This window comes from Crocuta crocuta, unplaced genomic scaffold (assembly GCF_008692635.1).
Source record: "Crocuta crocuta isolate KB4526 unplaced genomic scaffold, BGI_CrCroc_1.0 scaffold48, whole genome shotgun sequence".
Classification (NCBI taxonomy): Eukaryota; Metazoa; Chordata; class Mammalia; order Carnivora; family Hyaenidae; genus Crocuta; species Crocuta crocuta.
The window spans coordinates 9,936,061-9,955,329 of NW_027533089.1; the positions used below are offsets into that span (position 1 = coordinate 9,936,061).

The 19,269-nt window shown below is 34.9% G+C and overlaps 1 protein-coding gene across 6 annotated transcripts in view; it reads left to right on the plus strand.

Moving 5' to 3' along the window:
- The window catches only part of EVI5 (ecotropic viral integration site 5), a 208,024-nt gene that overhangs the window by 95,245 nt on the left and 93,510 nt on the right, over nucleotides 1–19,269 (plus strand). The window lies entirely within an intron of this gene.

Here is a 19,269-nt window from a genome sequence, read left to right on the forward strand (position 1 = left end):
GATATGAGAGCTAAAAAGAAAAGCCAACTATTTATTTTTGAAAAGATACTATTGTTTCAGTTTTCTGTTCTTAGATGGGAATCAGATTGTAACAGGAGTGGGCAGAAAAAGTTGCGTTAAATCTAAAATTCTACATGGGTCTGGGCAGAAAAAGTTGTGTTAAATCTAGAACTTTGTATGGGTCTGGAAGGCAAAAACAAGGACTTCAAAGTTGGACATTACTTTTATTCAATAAAATTAAGAAACACAATCATAAACTGGCTACAAATGTCAGAAAACTAAAAGCAAAGTCATAGGCATTTGAAAAAACCATAACATAAAATTATTTTTTCTGTTACACTAATGAAGATGGTTAAGAGAAATGAATAGAAGGGCGCCTGGGTGCTTAGTCGGTTAAGCGTCCGACTTTCGCTTAGGTCATGATCTCGCAGTTCGTGGGTTCGAGCCCCGCGTCGGGCTCTGTGCTGACTGCCAGCTCAGAGCCTGGAGCCTGTTTCAGTCTGTGACTTCCTCTCTCTCTGACCCTCCCCTGCTCACGCTGTCTCTCTCTCTCCTAGAAATAAATATAAATATTTAAAAATTAAAAAAGAAGAGAAATGAATAGAAAAATGGTAAAGATACTAAAAAGTTGGGAACTCCGATAGTTCTGCCTTTGTATGAAATGTCAATATCAAAGCATTAAAATAGAAAAAACAGAATTGAAGTTTCCTTTTGGGGATTAAGTTGAACTCAGTTATTAGTGTAATGTGATTTTATTATAAGAAAAGATAATAAGTTTTATGTTTGCATTTAGCATAAGCTGCAGTTGCAAAAAGTTAGAATCATGGATTACTACTATTTTTGCATAGGTTTTCAAATATTGAGACTTACAAGACATAAAAATAAGAATGTTGGTTTATAATGAAAAAAATAAAATAGATGATCAGAAATGGCCAGAATGAACTGAAGCTTTTGAAAATGTAACATAAGAATCTTTTTGCTGTTTCAAAGACAAAATCGACTCACATTGTGATACTAAAATATAACAAGTAGAAAGCAGACTTCTATTTTGATTTTGTTCCATTTTTTTTCTCATTTGTCAGATATTCTTCTAAACCAGAAATAAAATGTAAAACAGGGCACCTGGGTGGCTCAGTTGGTTGAGTGTCCAACTTGATTTGATTCAGGTCATGATCCCAGGGTCATGGCGTCGAGACCTGAGTCAGGTTCTGCATTGAGCACGGAGCCTGCTTAAGATTCTTTTCTCTCAGGCCCTTTCCCCCATTCTTTTAATCTCTCTCTCTCTCTCTGTCTCAAAAAAAAAAGTAAAACAGACCTATAAAACAGTGATCCACAAAACAGGTGAAACAGAGCCTTGATTAAATTTCCAACTTCAAAGCAGAGTGCATATCCCTATATATTAAAATACTTTGCAAAATGATCATAAGAATATTATTTTCTTTAAAGGATTTTAGAAAGTAAGATATACTAATGGCTTTGCGGTAGGCAAAATATAGTTCTTAACATTTAGTAATAATGGCTAGATACCTTAAAAGAAAATCAGTGACTTTGATGATGCTTCATTAAAAATTCCTAGACATCTGGTTTGTGAACAATTAGAAAAATAACTTTTATTCACTAAAAGGGAATTTACTATGTTTAAGTCATAACAAACTAAACTTTGTTTCTGCAGTAAACAAAGACGGTGCCTTACATGCAGTTTTAAGTTATTTGAGGACACCTGGGTGGCTCAGTTGGTTAAGCATCCAACTTTGGCTCAGGTTCCTGGATTTGAGCCTGAGTCAGGCTCTGTGCTGACAGCTCGGAGCCTGCAGCCTGGTTGGGATCATCTTGTCTTGCTCTCTGCCCCTCACCCCTTCTTAAAAATAAATAAAAACATTAAGAAGTTATTTGGTAGGGTATTCCCATGGTATCTTTCTAGTCAAGAGAGAGAAATTTAGATAAAATAGTAAACTTAAGTGGTTTTCTAGGTGATTAACCATATCAAGAGGTTATTCATGTTGAAGCTAAGAGATGTCAGAGATCTTTGTCTCCTAAATTGATGCTTTATTTTATTTTATTTATTTACAAGTTTATTTTGAGAGAGACAGAGACAGTGTGAATGGGGAAGGGGCAGACAGAGGAGGGGAAGAGAGAAAGAATCCCAAGCAGGCTCCACACTGCCTGTGGAGAGCCCGATGTGGGGCTTGAACCTACAAAGCCATGAGAGAACATGACCTGATCCAAAACTAAAAGTTGGACACTTAACCAACTGAGCCACCCAGACGACCCATGCTTCAAGTATTTTAATCTGTTACCTAAATCCTTATATACAAGATATGTTTAAGAATTTTATACATGAAATATTTCAGAAATGTTGCCTGTATGTTGTACAATCAATCATCATACCGAAATATTTAAAGTATATTCAGAATAAGAAACTAAAATAAAAGTGTATTTTACAGAAATCTATAGCCTTGCCCTTAAGTTTAAAATTCAGAGAGAAGTCTTAGTAATACTTTATATAACAAAGACTTAGAAATTTTAATTGACAGGAAATCAGGAATTAGCAAGTAATGTAATATGATTTACCCCTTGCCCCATCCCAAGTAGTCTTCTTAGAAATATAATGATCCAATATAATTCTAAGAAGCATGCAGAAAATTTGTAGTGTTGTGTCTAGTTTGAATATGGAAACTTGTGTGAAGTGTCTACATATTGTATTATAGCCAGTGTAGGAAAGACTGTGGCAGCTTGGAATATTTTTAGACTTCATTAAAGAAGACCTAAATAACATTATAGATGTAGTCATTTAAAAGTATCTGAGGGGTGCCTGAGTGGCACAACTGGCTCAGGTCATGGTCTCATGATTTGTGGGTTCAAGTCCTGCATTGGACTTCCTGCAGTCAGCACAGAGCCCACTTTGGATCCTCTGTTTCCCCATCTCTCTGCCCCTCCTCTGCTTGTTCACTCTGTCTTAAAAATAAATAAACACTAAAAAAAAAAATAAAGTACTGGGGCACATAGTGGCTCACTTGGTTAAGTGACTCTTGGTTTTGGCCTCATGATGTCACACTCTGAGCCCTGTGTCCAGCTCTGCCCTGACAGCTGCAGAACCTGCTTGGGATTCTTTCTCTTCCTCTCACTTGGCTCAGCTCCCAGCCCCCCCCCCCCCCCCCCCCCCCCACCAAAATAAATAAATAAACATTATAAAAAAAAGTATTTGAGAGGTGATCTTAAAGAAGAGTGATTAACCTTTTTTGATACTTTTTCAGAGGGCAGAATGTGTTCAATAAGATCCAAGGATATAAAAATTTACTCATTGGAATTTTGACAAATGGAGTACTTGCTTTGCAAAGTAGTAGTGAGTATACTACTGGCAGAAAGTGAACATGTATTGTCACATGTTTTGATCACATCCTTCCAATATAACTTAATGAATTCTTCAAAACTTAGAATAGAGGTTTCAAATCTCTCTTCCAGCAGGAGGTATTGAATCAATATAATCAACCACCACTATCATTCTCTAATGTCAGTAATGTCATTTTATTGATACAAAGAGCTTTGGATTTCATTTATGGGACTGAATTCTAGTCCTGTTATGCTAATTATGTGGCTTTTGGTATTCAAGGACTCAATTTCTTTTTTCTCTAAAATGATTACATAGGGTCAGACCATCTCAAGTCTAACTTTTTTTGTTAAGTGTGTTTATTTATCATGTGCATGTATGAGCTAGGGAGAGACAGAGAGGGCGAGAGAGAGAATCCCAAGCAGGCTCCATGCTGTTAGTGTGGAGCCCTACATGGGGCTCAATCCCAAGAACTGTCAGATCATGGCTGGAGCTGAAACCAAGAGTCGGACGGTTAACCAGCTGAACCACCCAGGTGCCCCTCACTTTTTAACTTAAAAAAAATTTTGTTTTTTCATGTTTATTTTTGAGAAAGTAAGGAGAGAGCACAAGTGGGAGGGGGGACAGAGAGATACACACACAGAATCCAATGGAGGCTCCAGGTTCTGAACTGTCAGCACAGAGCCCAGTGTGGGGTTTGAACCCACGAACTGTGAGATCATGACCTAAGCCAAAGTCAGATGCTTAACTGACTTGAGCTACCCAGGCACCCCTCTCTAACTTTTTAAATGAACCTTATTGAAGTATACTTTACATGCAATAAAATCATCAAATTTAATTGTATAGTTTGATGTATTTTGACAAATGTATTTAGTTGTATAACGACCACCACAGTTAAAATACAGAATTTCTATCACCCCCAAATTTCCCTCATGTCCCTTTGCAGTTCACCTCTCCACCTCCAGCAACTGTTCTGCTTTTTGTCACTGTAGTTTTGCCTTTGTTAGGATGTCATACAAATGGAGTCAGAAGGTATGAAGCTTTTGTGTCTGGCTTCATTCAGTTAGTATATCCACTCACTTTTTTTCTTTCTGGCAATTATTTTCCTTATTGTGATAAAATAGATAACACATAATATTTAGCATTTATGTGAATAGTACTTTTATAATGCTCTAGAACAATAATGGCCATTTATTTCTTGAACTTTTTGTCATCCCAACAGAAGCTTTGTACCTGTTAAAAAATAGTTCCCCCTTTTTCCTTCTCCTAGTAAACTGTATTCTACTTTCTGTCTTGTATGAATTTGCCTCTTCTAGGTATCTTACATAAGTGGAATCATGTAATATATATCCCTTTGTGTCTGGCTTATTTCACTTCGCAGAATGTTTTCAGGATTAATCCCTGTCATAGCATACATAAGAATTTAGTTTTTATCATGGCTGAATAATATTTCATTTTAACGTTCTGCATTTTTGACCTTTTGACTATTATAAACAATGCTGCTGTGATTATTAACATGCAAATACCTGTTTGAATCCCTGTTTTTAATTCTTTGCCATATATACTTAGAAGTGGAGTTACTGGATTATATGGTAATTCTATGCTTTTTGAGCAAACAGCAAAGTATTTTCCACAGTGGCTGTACCATTTTGCATTCCCACCAGCAATGTACAAGGGTTCTAATAAATTTCTTCACTTCCTCACCAACTCCTATTATTTTCTGTTTTGTTTTGGTTTTAGTTTCTGGTTTTTTAGTAATAGCCATCCAGTAATTGCAGGTGATATTTCATTGTGGTACCTAGGAATAAATCTGACCAAGAAGATGAGAGACTTGCATTGAAAACTGTGAGTCATTGTTTATACAGCTATTGATTAAAGAAATTAAAGAAGACATAAATAAATGGAAGGACATTCCATGTTTATGGACTGGAAAACTTAATTGTGTCGAGATAATCAACACAACCCAATATCATCTACAAATTCAATTCTAATCAACTCTATCAAATTTCTGATAGTCTTTTGCAGAAATGGGAAAGCGATCCTGAAATTTACATGGGATTACAAGGAGCCCTAAATATTGAAAATAGTCTTAAAAGCGAACAGAGTTGAGGGACTCACTCTTCGCAATTTGAAAATTTACTACACTCCTAGAGTAATCAAAACAATATGATACTATCATGAAGATAAACATATAGGTCAGTGGTATAGAAATTTTGACATTCCAGAAAGAAATGCATATATCTATGGCCAGTTGATTTTTGACATGGGTGCCAAGGCCATTCCATGAGTAAAGAATAGTCTCTTTGACTACTGGTGCTGGAAGAACTGTATACCCTCATGGAAAAAGAATGAACTGGCACCCCTGCCACATACCATATACAAAAATTAACTCAAAATGGATCAGTGGTCTACATAGAAATTTTATAAAAGTTTTAAAATAACCCTTTAATGATTTTAAAACTGATACTCTCAGAGCACCTGGATAAATCTTCATGACCTTGGATTTGGCAATAGATTCTTGGATATCGGTTTTTTGACACCAAAAGCATGGCATCAAAAGGAAACAGGTAAATTAGAATTCATCAAAATTAACACCTTTTGGGCATCAAAGGGCATTATCCAGAAAATGAAAAGGCAACATACAGAATGGTGTAAAATATATGCAAATCACGTATTTGATCAGAGTTAGGCATCCAGAAAACTCTTATAACTCAACAAAAGAGTTCTTATAAAGAACTCTTATAACTCAACAAAAAGACAGTACAATTTAAAAATGAGCAAAGTATTGCAGCATTATTTGCAGTTACCAAGACATGGAAACTGTCTGTTGACAAATGAATGGTAAAAGATGGTAGTGTGTGTATATATGTGTGTATATAAACAGGAATATTTTTCAGCTACAAAAAAAGAATGAAATCTTGCCATTTGCCACAACATGAATGGACCTTGAGGACATTATGCTAAGTGAAATAAATCAGAAAGACAAATATCATGAGATCTCACCTATATGTGGAATCTTAAAAAAGAAAACAAAAACCTCATACATACAGAGAACAGATTGATGGTTGCCAGAGGTGGGGAGGGGGAAGGTGAAATGGAGGGATCAAAAGTTATAAATATCCAGTTACAACTGAGTCATGGGGATTTAATATACAGCATGGTGATTATAGTTATTCTATTGCATATTTAAAAAATAAGAGAGTAGATCTTAAAAGTTCTCAACACAAGAAAAATTTTGTCATTTGGTGACACATACTATCTAGACTTATCATGGTGATCATTTCAAAACAGATAAACACTGAATCATTACATTTTAAACCTGAAACTAATATAATGTATGTCAATTGTACCTCAATAAAAAATCTTAAATGAAGAAAAGACTTAAATAGACCTTTCTCCAAAGAAGATACACAAATGGACAACAAGTATATGAAAAGACACTTAAATCATTGTTAGTCATTAGGGAAATGCAGATCAGTATCATGATGAGATACCATTTCACACTCACTAGGATAGCTATAACAAAAATCAGAAAATAACAGATGTTGGCAAAGGAGATCGAGAAATTGGAACCCTTATATACTGCTGGTAGATATATAAAACAGCTAGCTGCTGTGGAAATTAGTGGTTCCTCAAGAAATTTGACATAGAATTATGTGACCCACAGTTCAGTTTCTAGGTGTATATCCAAAAGAATGGAAAATTGATATTTAAAACAAGTATGTGTATACATATTTGTAGCAACACTAATCACAAAAAAGTAGATATAGCCCAAACATCTATCAGTAGAAGAATGGGTAAACAAAGTGTGGTATATGCATACAATGAAATATTATTCAGCCACAGAAAAGAATAAAATACTTACACATGCTGTACTATGAATGAACCTCCAAAACCTTAAGCTACGTGAGAGAAGCCACACATAAAGATCACATGATTCCATTTATATGAAATATCCAGAATAGATAAATCAATAGACCTAGAAGGCAAATTGCTGTTTGCCAAAAGGTTAGGGTCAGAAAGGAGTGAGAAACTGCTTGATAGGTAGGAGGTTTTACTTGAACTGATGGAAATATTTTGGAACTAGATGGAATTGGTAGTTGCACAACATTTTGAATGTCCTAAATGTCACTGAATTGTTCACTTTAAAATAGTTATTTGAATTTTGCCCCAATAGATTGTATAAAGAAAAAAAGACTATGGAAATGAAGGCATAAGTCTCAAGAAAATAACACATTTAGTTTGAATGATTGCAGTAGAAGGTGGGAATTAGGGAGAATGTATAACACCCCAGTGATGGAACCCATTCATTAAGGTCAGGGTAGGACCAGAAGCAAGTGAGCTAGCTTGTATGAGGAGCCTGAGAAGATTGAGAGCTCCCTAAGGGCTAGGCTTGGGCTTGTTTTAATCAAGTTGTGGTTGCATTGAGGTGGATATTGGAAATGTATATAGCATAATAGCTAATGAGGGTGACTCTCACAGTGAATTTTCAAGAGTGAAGAATTAAGGATGGTTTGCCTATAACTGTGGAACACAGTTTACTAATTACAACTGGGGAAAAAGTATAAAAAGATGAAAAAATATACCATGCAAGCATTGAGCAGAAGAAGGCTGGAGTGTCTGTATTAATATCACATAAAGCAGACTTCAGAAACAAGTAATAGTTCCTAGAATAAAGAGATATTTCATGATAGTAGTAGGGTCAGTTCACAAAGACCTAACAATCTTAATTAGGACTGTATATATTTAGGAGTATATTTCCTCTAACGTGTGAAGCTGAACTCGTAGAACTAAAAGGTGAAGTGGACAAATCCACAGTTGGAATCTTCAGTACTTCCATCTCTCAGTAACTGATGAAATGAGTAGTTGGAGTATCTGTATGGGTGTAGAAGAACTATGCAACATTATCAGCTAACTTGACCTACTTGGCATTTATGGAACATTTTATCTAAGACCAGCAGAATACATATTCTTTTCAAGTTCACATAGAACATTTACAAAGATAGATCAGTTCGGGGCCATAAAACTTGGAGTAAATGAAATCATACTAAGTATCTTCTTTGACTCTAACAGCATTCAGTTAGTAATTAATAATAGACATCTGGAAAATCTTCCAAATATTTGGAAATTAATGCATTTTTATCCATGTGTCAGAAAAATCTCAAAGGAAATTATAGCAAATTAGATGAAAATGAAGACACATTATCAGAATTTGTTGGACTCACCTAAAGCAGTATGTAGTAGAAAATTTATAGCATTGAACGCTTATATTAGGAAAAGAAATAAGTCTCAAACCAATATTCTAAGGTTAAGAAACTAGACTTAGAAGAGGAAATTCAACCTAAAGTAGGTAGAAGGAATAAGAAATAAAAAGAGTAGAAATCAGTGAAATTTAAAACAATACAAAACAAAAACAAAATCCGTGAAACCAAATGCTGGTTCTTCAAAATCATTAATAAAGTTGATAAACTTCTTTCTAGACTGACTAAAGAGAGAAGAAACAATAGAGAAGAAACTGTAATCAATGTCCAGGTGACCTTGACTTCTGACAGATAGAGCCAAATTGTCTCATATTCTGGAGTTGTTCTTCATGGTGTCCTATTTCCTTTAATTAGATTCAGTTAAAAAGTTTTAACAACTAGATGACAGATAATGTGAATTTGAGTTTGCTTTAAATCAGGAAGCACATAAGATAAGTTGTTCCACTATTAGTAATACCGAGTTTGATTACCATGTTGTGTGGTTATCACAGACTCTCCTTGTAAAGATAAGGTTTCTTCTTTGAGACTACTAAGTATTCTATTGGAAAATACTTTGATACCAAATAAATGTCTTGTCCTTATTCATCTTTTACCTGATAGTTTTAGCATCTACTGAGTTTCCAAAAGGTGATTTTCATATTTATGCATTTTTTCTACACTTATTAGCTAATGTTCCTCTATAAAGAGATCTTTCTTCCTCTCTAATCTCTTTTACTCATTCACTGTGGACTCTTGTATCACTTCGGCTTAATGGACTTGTGTTTGTTTAATGTTTCATATAATTTTAATGCTTTTTAATGCTATTGTTACAGTACTGTGCCATTCTTATTTAACAATATATACATATATTAAAATATTAAAATTTTTAAAAATGTTTGTTTATTTTTGAAGGAGAGAAAGCATGAGTGGGGAAGTGTAAGGAGAGAGGGAGAGAGGGAATCTGAAGCAGGCTCCAGGCTCTGAGCTGTCAGCACAGAACCTGGCAGGGGGCTTGAACCCACGAGCCATGAGATTATAACCTGAGCTGAAGTCAAATGCTTAACCAACTGAACCACCCAGGCACCCCTATATATATTAAAATTCTAAGCAATTTTTAAAAGTTAATTTTATTTTTAATTAATTTTGATCATTAATGTTATTTAAACATCATTTGTGCAGTACACAATTACTGAATGATTATCTTTGACAGGCCATTGATTTCATTTTATGCTGGGCCTTGATAGTTTGAACTTGATACTGTTGGTTTTCAAAAATGATCAAGTGAATGTATTATCAAATTTAGTATTTAGTACACTAAACAAAATTTAATATTTAATATTTAACAACACTAATTAAATATTATATATAAAACCAGCCTTAAGATAAAACCAAAGCATTAAGATTAAACTGTTCCTTTAAGGATTTCTTTTACATGTTCGATGTCAGTTTTTCCAGGAAGCCCATAAAAGTAGAAATGATCCGATTTCATACAGTTGCATGTTTGACTCTGTCCCTTTGGAGTGTAGGGGGGCATGAATGTATTTGGTAAACAATATATTCTGGTAACCAACTGTCTTTGAGTCTTGCTTGATCTGTTTAAAAGTTTTTTGGCTTACACATGAGTGCCTATCATTCAGTTTATTCTGAATAACTAGTTTTCTCTAGAAATTTGTTGGCAAGGATCAAGCATAAACAAGAAGAATTGTAATAGTTAAAGCTGCTGAGTGGTGAAATGACTGCCTTTTGAAGTTCTTGGGACCTTTGTACTAGGACGTTCTTAAGGGGAGGCTGGAAAAGATTTCTTCTGACATTCCTTCCTTTTCCTGTAATTCTAAAAGATAACATGAAAGAATTATGTGATACTTTTAAGAGCCAAGGGTTTGATACGAAGATAAAAAACTAATCTTACCTAAATTGTACACATAAATATAGGTTAATAAACTAAAACTACCAGTTTCTCAGTGGAAGTTGTGAAATCTAGACAATTTATTTCAGAAAAAGTATTTGTTCAGCATTAGTAGGAATTGCCCCATACCTGATTTATCTAGTAGGTTTGCTTTTCTTTATGAATATGGAAGTTAATGTTTAACATCTCTTCCTGCATTCTAAACACTCTTTAGCTTACTTCAGTGACATTTCAAGAAAAAGCCATTGTAATATTTGATAGGTTTACGTAAGTCTAAAAATTCAAATAAAGTAATGACTTCATACATTTAGTAAACTTCTAACATTTTTCATCAGTATGCTTATAAATCTGGGCAGAAATTTTCTTCCAAAACTAATTGTGACCTTAGTCTAAGATTAAATATTTTACATTCATGTGTAGTTACCAGCTTAAATAATAAATGAGCATTTACTGTAATGGAAGTAATTAACATTTTTTTCAGCATTAAAATCTTACAGTTTAAGTATATAAATAACTAGAGATAAACTCCCACCTTAAAAGATGTATATAATTTCTTCACTTTAGTTTACTTTGTTTTTTTGAGAGAGAGAGAGAGAGAGAGAGAGAAAATCCTAACCAGCCTCTGTACTACAGAGCCTGATAGGGCTTGAACTCACAAACCTTGAGATCATGAATTGAGCGGAAATCAAGAGTTGGATGCTTAACTGACTGAGCCACAAGAATCTATATAACTTTTAAGATGTTGGAACAAATGGTCTTAAAAGGATATACCAATTTTTCAAAAAAAAATTCGGTGTGATAGATCTTTAAATAATACATCCGCTATTGCTTGAGTTTTTAAAAAATAACTAGAGCATGTGGTAGAGAGGATTACAGACTTTTTTGGGGTTCACATGCTGAAGCTGAGAGCAAGATATAACTTTATTAAAAATTAAAGTACTGTTGACATATAATACTAAGTTAGCTACAGATGTACAACATCGCAATTCAGTAATTCTATACGTTACAAAATGCTTGCCCACAATAAAATGTATTACAGTATTATTGACTACATTCCTATGCTGTACTTTCATCCCTGTGACTTATTTTATAACTGAGAGTTTATACTGCTTGGTCCCCTTACCTCAGTCACCCATCCCCCACACACTCCCCTTTGGTAACCACCAGTTCTCTATATTAGTTTGTTTCTCTGTTGTTGTACGATATAATTTTTTACGGTCTTTTTTTTGTTTTGTGCTGTAGATTCCTACTCTGGAGTACTTGCCTTGTGTAATAGTTTTTTCAGGTGCTTTGTAGAAATGTACCATATTCCCATACTAGTATAAATTTTGTTTATTTTTGAAACAAATAGGTTTTATAGGCTGGTTTTGTAACCTTCAGTCACCACTGCTCATGCTTAACATAAAGTATATAATAGAGGGGGGTTATGTTGTTATTTAATCAGAATGTAGTTGACATTAGTTTCAAGCATATGTAATGATTCAACAATTCTGTACATTATGAAATGCTCACAACAATATTTGTAGTTACCTGTCACCGTGCACAGTTACTATATCTTATTGACTATATTCCCTGTACTGTACTTTTTGTGTTGTTTTTTAAGTCAGGAATTGACTAGCTAATTTATTCAGCAAATATTGTTTCCTCAACTACTATGAAAAGCACTGGTTAGTTCTGACAGCTCCATATCAAATCAGCCAAACTTGTTGTCATTACTTGTATATATAGAGGTAGATATTTTAAAAATTAATTACAGGGGCACCTGGGTGGCTCAGTGGGTTAAGCGTCCGACTTCAGCTCAGGTCATGGTCTCATAGCTCTTGAGTTAAAGCCCCATGTTGGGCTCTGTGCTGACAGCTCAGAGCCTAGAGCCTGCTTTGGATTCTTTGTCTCTCTCTCTGCCCCTCCCCTCTCAATTCTGTCTCTCTCTCAAATATAAATAAACATTAAAAGATTAATTACAGTTAATTGTTTAAAGTTGTGATAAATATCACAAAAGAGAATAGAGAGTTCCATAAATGTGTGGGTTCCTGAATAGGACATATAATTATCAGGTTTTGAACTCATTTGCTTGATTTATAATTAAATTTAGGGAATATTTGATATATCTGTGTAGACAGTCCTTATTCCAATTTGGATTTTTTTTCATAGTATAAGAAACCTCTCTACAAAGTATAGATTTTTGCTTTTTGCTGTAACATTTACCCTTCAAACATTGAATGTGAGAATTCATTTTTTTGTTTTACTCAAGACACAAACAAAAAAGACTGCTAAGGGTTTTCTGAGTCACCTTTGTAACTTTTGTAATAGCAGAAAAGGATATGGAATTGAAACACAGAGACTTCACCTACTAAAAAAATTCTGTTTCATTGGAGTGGTATTGCTGGTATCACAGAAACACTGAGATTCATTGACAAAGGTGAGGTGAACTCGATGTTAAGTGTAGAGAAGTCATTCATTTTTTTTTGTTTTAATTTTTTTAAGTTTATTTATTTATTTTGCAAGAGACAGAGACAGCATGAATGGGGGAGGGGCAAAGAGAAGGAGAGAGAAAATCCCAAGCAGGCTCCACAATGCCAGCACAGAGCCTGACACAGGGCCTTAACTAATGAAACTGCGAGATCATGACTTGAGCTGAAACCAAGAGTTGGACACTTAACTGAACTACCCAGATGTCCTGAGAAGTCATTCATTATTTATAGACTTTTAAATAAATTGTTCCTTGATGACTTACCAACCATCATAATTGTAGCAGTTTTCATATGATAAAACAAATCATATATTTGTCCAGGTTACTAATGTGAATATGAAATACACTTTTCTAAGAATATTTTGTTTTTTATTTTTAAAAAATATTTTAAAAGTGATTTTTATTTATTTTGACAGAGAGTGGGGGGAGGAGCAAAGGGAGAGAGAGAATCACAAGCAGGCTCCATGCTTTCAGCACAGAGTCCGACAGGGAGCTTGATCCCATGAACTGTGAGATCATGACCCGAGCCAATATCAAAGAGTTAGTCACTTAACTGACTGAGCCACCCAGGACTTCCTAAGAATTTATTATAAGAATGTTATGTGAGATGTTTAAATTATTTTTAGATGCTTATATATTTTTAAATGTTTGTTTGTTTATTTATTTAGGTAAGAGCAGTTGGGGCAGAGAAAGGGAGGGAGAGAGAATCCCAAACAGGCTCCATGCTCAGTGCAGACCCCAGTGCTGGCCTTGATCCCACAACTTGTGAGATCATGACCTGAGCTGAAATCAAGAGTTGGACACTTAACTGACTAAGCCACCCAGGCACCTCAGGATGCTTGTATTTTTAATTCTATGCCATTAATTCTTAGAACAGTATGTATTAAAAGAATATATTAATTGTCTTAATATTTCAACCCGTATGTGGCTTAAAGATTAAGAATATGGGCTCTGTAGTCCATACTCCTAGTTAACAGAACTGCCTATTGCTGTGTGACTTTTTAGTTTCCTTATTAGGAAAGTAGAAGTTGTGGTGAAAGTTAGATGAGAGTATAATGCATTTAGCATGTGCCTGCCACTTAATGAACACTCAGTAGATCCTAGTCACTGTCATCTTTGTTGTTGTTATCATAAACTTTAAAACCAGGTTTATAGTGCATGGAAGAGGAACATCTTAAAACAGAACAGCTGCATCAGAAATGGTCAAGGTTTGGACACAGTGTGATAGGTGCTGTTAAACCCCCTGAGCTTGACTTAGCTTTGATGGTTCTCTTCCTTCCTCTCAAAAGTTTATCATTGTTTTCCTGATCTCAAGTCAACTTCATGAAAATGTCCAGTTTTTGTTTTTGTTTGTATTTAAGTTTTTGCTATAATGTTGGTGGTTTTAGGATTTTGGTTTGTTTTTTGTTGTTGTTGTTGTTTTTTCTTTGTCTATTTGGTCTGGAAAAATTATAAAATGAGGTAGACCAGCCGTGTGAAATTCTCCTAAATAGACATGGAACTAGAAATTTTTGCTTCACAATATTCACCTGTTTCACAGCCTCTGCCCTTCATGGCACTTATCCTGGTAAGGAACTGACAATACCCACATTTGCTGCAGGTGTTTTTTTTTTTTTTCCAGGCTTTGTGGTACCCATCACCTTTCCTGACATCTCCTTTTCCACTGTGAGCAAGTTAAAAGGCTTCCAAAAACAAGCAAACCCTTGTTTTATAAATAACACTTTCTTTTTTCCTGTGTAACGTTAAAAAAGCAAAAAACACTAAAATAGTTTACAGTCCACAGCAGCACATTTTACCATTGCCACTTTGATGCTAGTTCTTCCACTTATTGGTTGTGTATACTTAATCAGGGTACTTCTTTAGTTTGTTCTGTGTATAATAGAGTCTTGTAAGGGAATTGCTACTATTCAGTAATGCCTGGCACATAGTTCTCAATAAATGGTACCCGTTATTAGGATTAGTGTTATCATTATTCCATTATTATTATTCTACCAGCTTGCTTGGGAAATGTCATAGGCTATTAATAATAAAACCAAAACTTAGAGCTAAAACTGATTTGGCAGTATTTTTAATAGACTAAATACTGACAGAAGTATCACTTTCCTGACCATATTTTGATCTGCAAAGATTTGAAACAAGAAAAAAAAATAAATTTGAACCAAAAAACTGGAAATGGTGGAAATAACAACCAAAAAAGAGTTAAATTGCAGAAGCTCCAGTGGGTCGCATTTGAAATGGATCAAAACCCAAATAATAATAAAACTTCTAAATCAATAAATTTAATCTTATTTGTAAAATGTGCCTTGTATTAGTTAAGGTTCTCAAGAGAAACAATCAGGACACTTACATATGTAGTTTTATTGGGAATAATTGACTCATGCCATTATGAAGGCTAAGAAGTCCCATGATCTGCTGTCTGTAGGAAAGCTAGTGGTATAATTCGAATCAAGTTCAAAGGCCTAACAACCAGGGAAGCTCATGGTGTGAATTCCATTTCAAGGGTAGTTGAAGACCAGTGCCCCAGCTCAAGCATGCGGGCAGGAAGGGAATGAATCCTCCAGTTTTTGTTCTATTCAGGCCCTTAGTGGATTGGATGATGCCCACTGACCTTGGGAGGGCAGTCTTCTAAGTCATCTGGAAGTACCCTCAGATACATCCAGAAGTAATGTTTTAATCTGGACCCCGTGGCCTAGTCACATAAAATTAACCATCATAAGTCCAACCCTTGTCAACTTTGCAACTATGTGCATCTCCTTAAACCATACTTAGTCTTCACATAAAGACAACAACAAAGTCATAATTCTGCCTAACATGATACAGTTATCCTGTGCACAACTGAAAATGCACTAATGCCTTCCCCTGAAAAGAAATTAAAGTCAGTAATGTTTTCTCTTCTTGATATTCTATAACTTAAAATACTATGATGTAAATTAACGATAAATACTTTGATGTAAAGTCACTGCATCTTATATAAGGAAATAGAAGAAAGGAAACACACATATAGCAAAATTAGAAGGAAATACTGTTGATAATAACCGTTCTCATTTCTGTCATGTGGTAATAGCTAATATTTATAACTTCTTCTGTTACCCACTCTGTATTACCTTCACTTTCAACAAGCACTTCAGTTGGTCATGATTCTTTGCCTGGTAAGGTAACCCAGACCATCATTCCTAAAAGGTCTGGGCCATTAGTAATCCTTCCTGATTTTTCATTGACCTTAGTCACAGAGTACGATAATACTAAGAGACACTCTAAAGGACCTTCTGTGTTCCAGACATATTTATTTCCACCTCTTGATTCCTGGGTTTGTGAATCCTGATTGTGGAAGAAAAAGCATCACATATTGGACACTGATTCAGAGCACATTCATCATTCCAGAGAACTTGCCCCACCCCTGCAAGATACTGCCATTTAGGTGGCACTGCCATTTAGTCTTCAAAAGGTCAGCTGGTTTTGTCAACCCAGCTGCTTCAGAATATTAAAAACATGTTGAGACTAGTGAATTCCATGAGTGCGTGCCCATTGTTGTACTTCTTTTGCTGTCAGGTGAATTCCTTGTTCAGAAGCAGTGCTTTGTGGAATGCTATGATGATGGAGAAGAAATTCTGTTAAGTCCATAGATGGTAGTTTTGACAAAAGCATTGTGTGCAGGGAAGGCAAATTCATATCTAAAGTAAGTGTTCCAGTAAGGACAAAATGCTTCCCCTTCCATGAGGAAAACAGTCCAGTGTAAGTAGCTGCCTGCCACCAGATAGCTGGCTAGTTACCCCAGGGAATGGTGTCATATCAGGGGCTCAGGGTTGGTTTTTGCTTCTGCCAGATTGGACTCTCATCATTGGCCATAACCTTGGTGAATGGAAGTTTGTATTGCTGAGATATATAACCTCCATCCCTCCCACCATGGCTGCTGTGTTCATAAGCATATTGGACAATGATGGGTGGCTGAGGAAAGAGCCTGGCTGGTAACCACAGAATGGGTCATCTTATCCAATTGATTTTTAAAATTCTCTGCTGAGGTCACCCTTTGGTGAGCATTCACAGGGGACACAAATGTCTTTATTTTTTAGTCCATTCAAAGAAGTCTGTCTATCTTCCCCAGGTTTCTTTGTACCAGTTTTCCCTTCCTCTACATTAAACCAAGGCATGTCTGGCATTTCCACTTCATTCTCTGTGAGCCACCTTTTGGTCCGTATTTGAGCCAACCAAACAAATCAAATGCCAGAACCTTTTCTAACTCCCTAAGCTGTAACAATAAATGAAGAATCTATGTTTAATGAGCCTATATGAATATTAAGAACTGTTTCCAATGAAAATTTTGTCCAATAAAAATGCACGTAAGTAGACAGGAATAATGGCCATATTGAAAGTTAATAAATTAACAGGATATTAGCTTCATTCTGAATATTTTATTAAAGTATATCAATGCTTGTATAAGTTTCATTAAAATATTTGTATTAATATGGAATCAAAACTCCTCAAGCTCCAAATAGTAGGATCAGAAAACACTTATTTGGTGTAGGTGGTAGAATTGTAAAAATGCCCCGTGTTTATTATAATTTACTATGGTATGAAACAAAATATTGAATAATACCCACTCTAAGTGCTAACAATAGTTAGGAGGGAATTTATATAAGAATATAGCAGTAGTTGAGAGAAAGAGATGAGGGCATGAATAAAAACAATGGCAATGAAGATGGAGAGGAAGAAGCAAATTCAAGAGATACCTGGAAGAAAAATTAAGGTTTGTGACTGAACAGTATGGTGTAGGTTGACTAGAAGAGGGAAAGTTTTGATTTGGCCAATTGTTAGATGGTGGGATCTTAGCAGAATAGTATATACCTGAGAAGGAAAAAATGGGGAGTTGAATTATGACATGTTGAATGTGACATCAGCCAGATAGAGAAAACCAGTAGCTAGTTGTGAATATGGATCTGTAGCTTGGTAGAAAGATCTGGGCTGAAAATACAGATTTGGGTTTATATACTCTGTGTATCTATGGTGTGTATTGTCCCTAGAGTTTCACCATCGTATATTCTCTCTTACCTTCTCTCTTTCCTTTTATTTTCCCCTTTTTACTATTACATAGATTTTTTTGCCTTTGGTGAGTTCATCTTCTGCCTATACAGACTACATATAGATAACAGCTAATACTGCTATACATACAGACTATATTGGATAGTGAACTAAATCACATGGGATGAATCTACAAAATAAAACAGATTGAGAGAAGACACACAATATTGAAAGCATGGGGACTGATAGACACATACACATGTACATGTACATATAATCATACATACCTGTATGAAGTAGTAGAATTGGCAGAAGCAACAGAAAAGATAGGCAGTAGAACTATGGAATAGTAGCACCTCAAAATCGAAGTAAAAAGTTGTAAGAGTGGTCAGTTAAATTGGGTAGACTATCTAGTGAAGGTAAAAGCTGAATAAAAGTGCTTTCCATTGAGTTTTTATATTGTTACTGGGTATTGATGTTGTTAGTGATTGGAACAGTTTCAATACAGGATGATAACTAAAGCTAGTTTACGGTGTATTGAGAAACAGTCCTCAACTCAATGGGAAGTATGGAAGGAGAAATGTGTAACTATGAAATTTAGAATTTATTCCTTGAACAATAGAGGGCAATTAGAAGTTTTGTAAACTTTATTGATAAAAATGTGTCCCCAATATTAGTATAGTTTTTTTGTCCTTGGTTATATCACTTGGTTTATACCAGATCATTGATTCCATTCTCACATGGGCCATTTGGGTTTGATGTTTTCCTGGGATCTCCTAATATAAAATGTGGCAAACATTTCTGAACTACAGTTGCCAGGGCTTTAGATTAAGGCGGAAAATTCTAGTATTACTCATAAAATAACCACAATCTCATTAAACAAAAATTATGGCACTTCCAGTTCGAATGTGGTCATTACAAAGAGTGCCTTTACCCTATTTAGTAAGGTAAGTATTTACTAAAGTGATAATACCTGCCACACGTACTCTTACAAAGAAATAGTTTTAATAGTACCAGAAGATTACTAGAAGAAACAGTGTGTAATATGTTGATTAAAAAGTCCTCATTTGTTTAATAAATGAACTATTAAGTTTAAGACATCCTCTTTTTGATTAACTGGGGAAAGTATCATGTTTTAATTAAGCATTTACTAGTTTTAAAATAAAGTTGTAACCTGGTATCTGTCTTATTCCTAACGTATTGAAGAGTGAAAGGAACTATTCTTAAGCTAGCTCAGTAGGAGATGGTTCTCTGTGACACTTTTTTGGAATTTTGAGTTGTTTTCTTTACTGTGTGAATTAAATGGGAA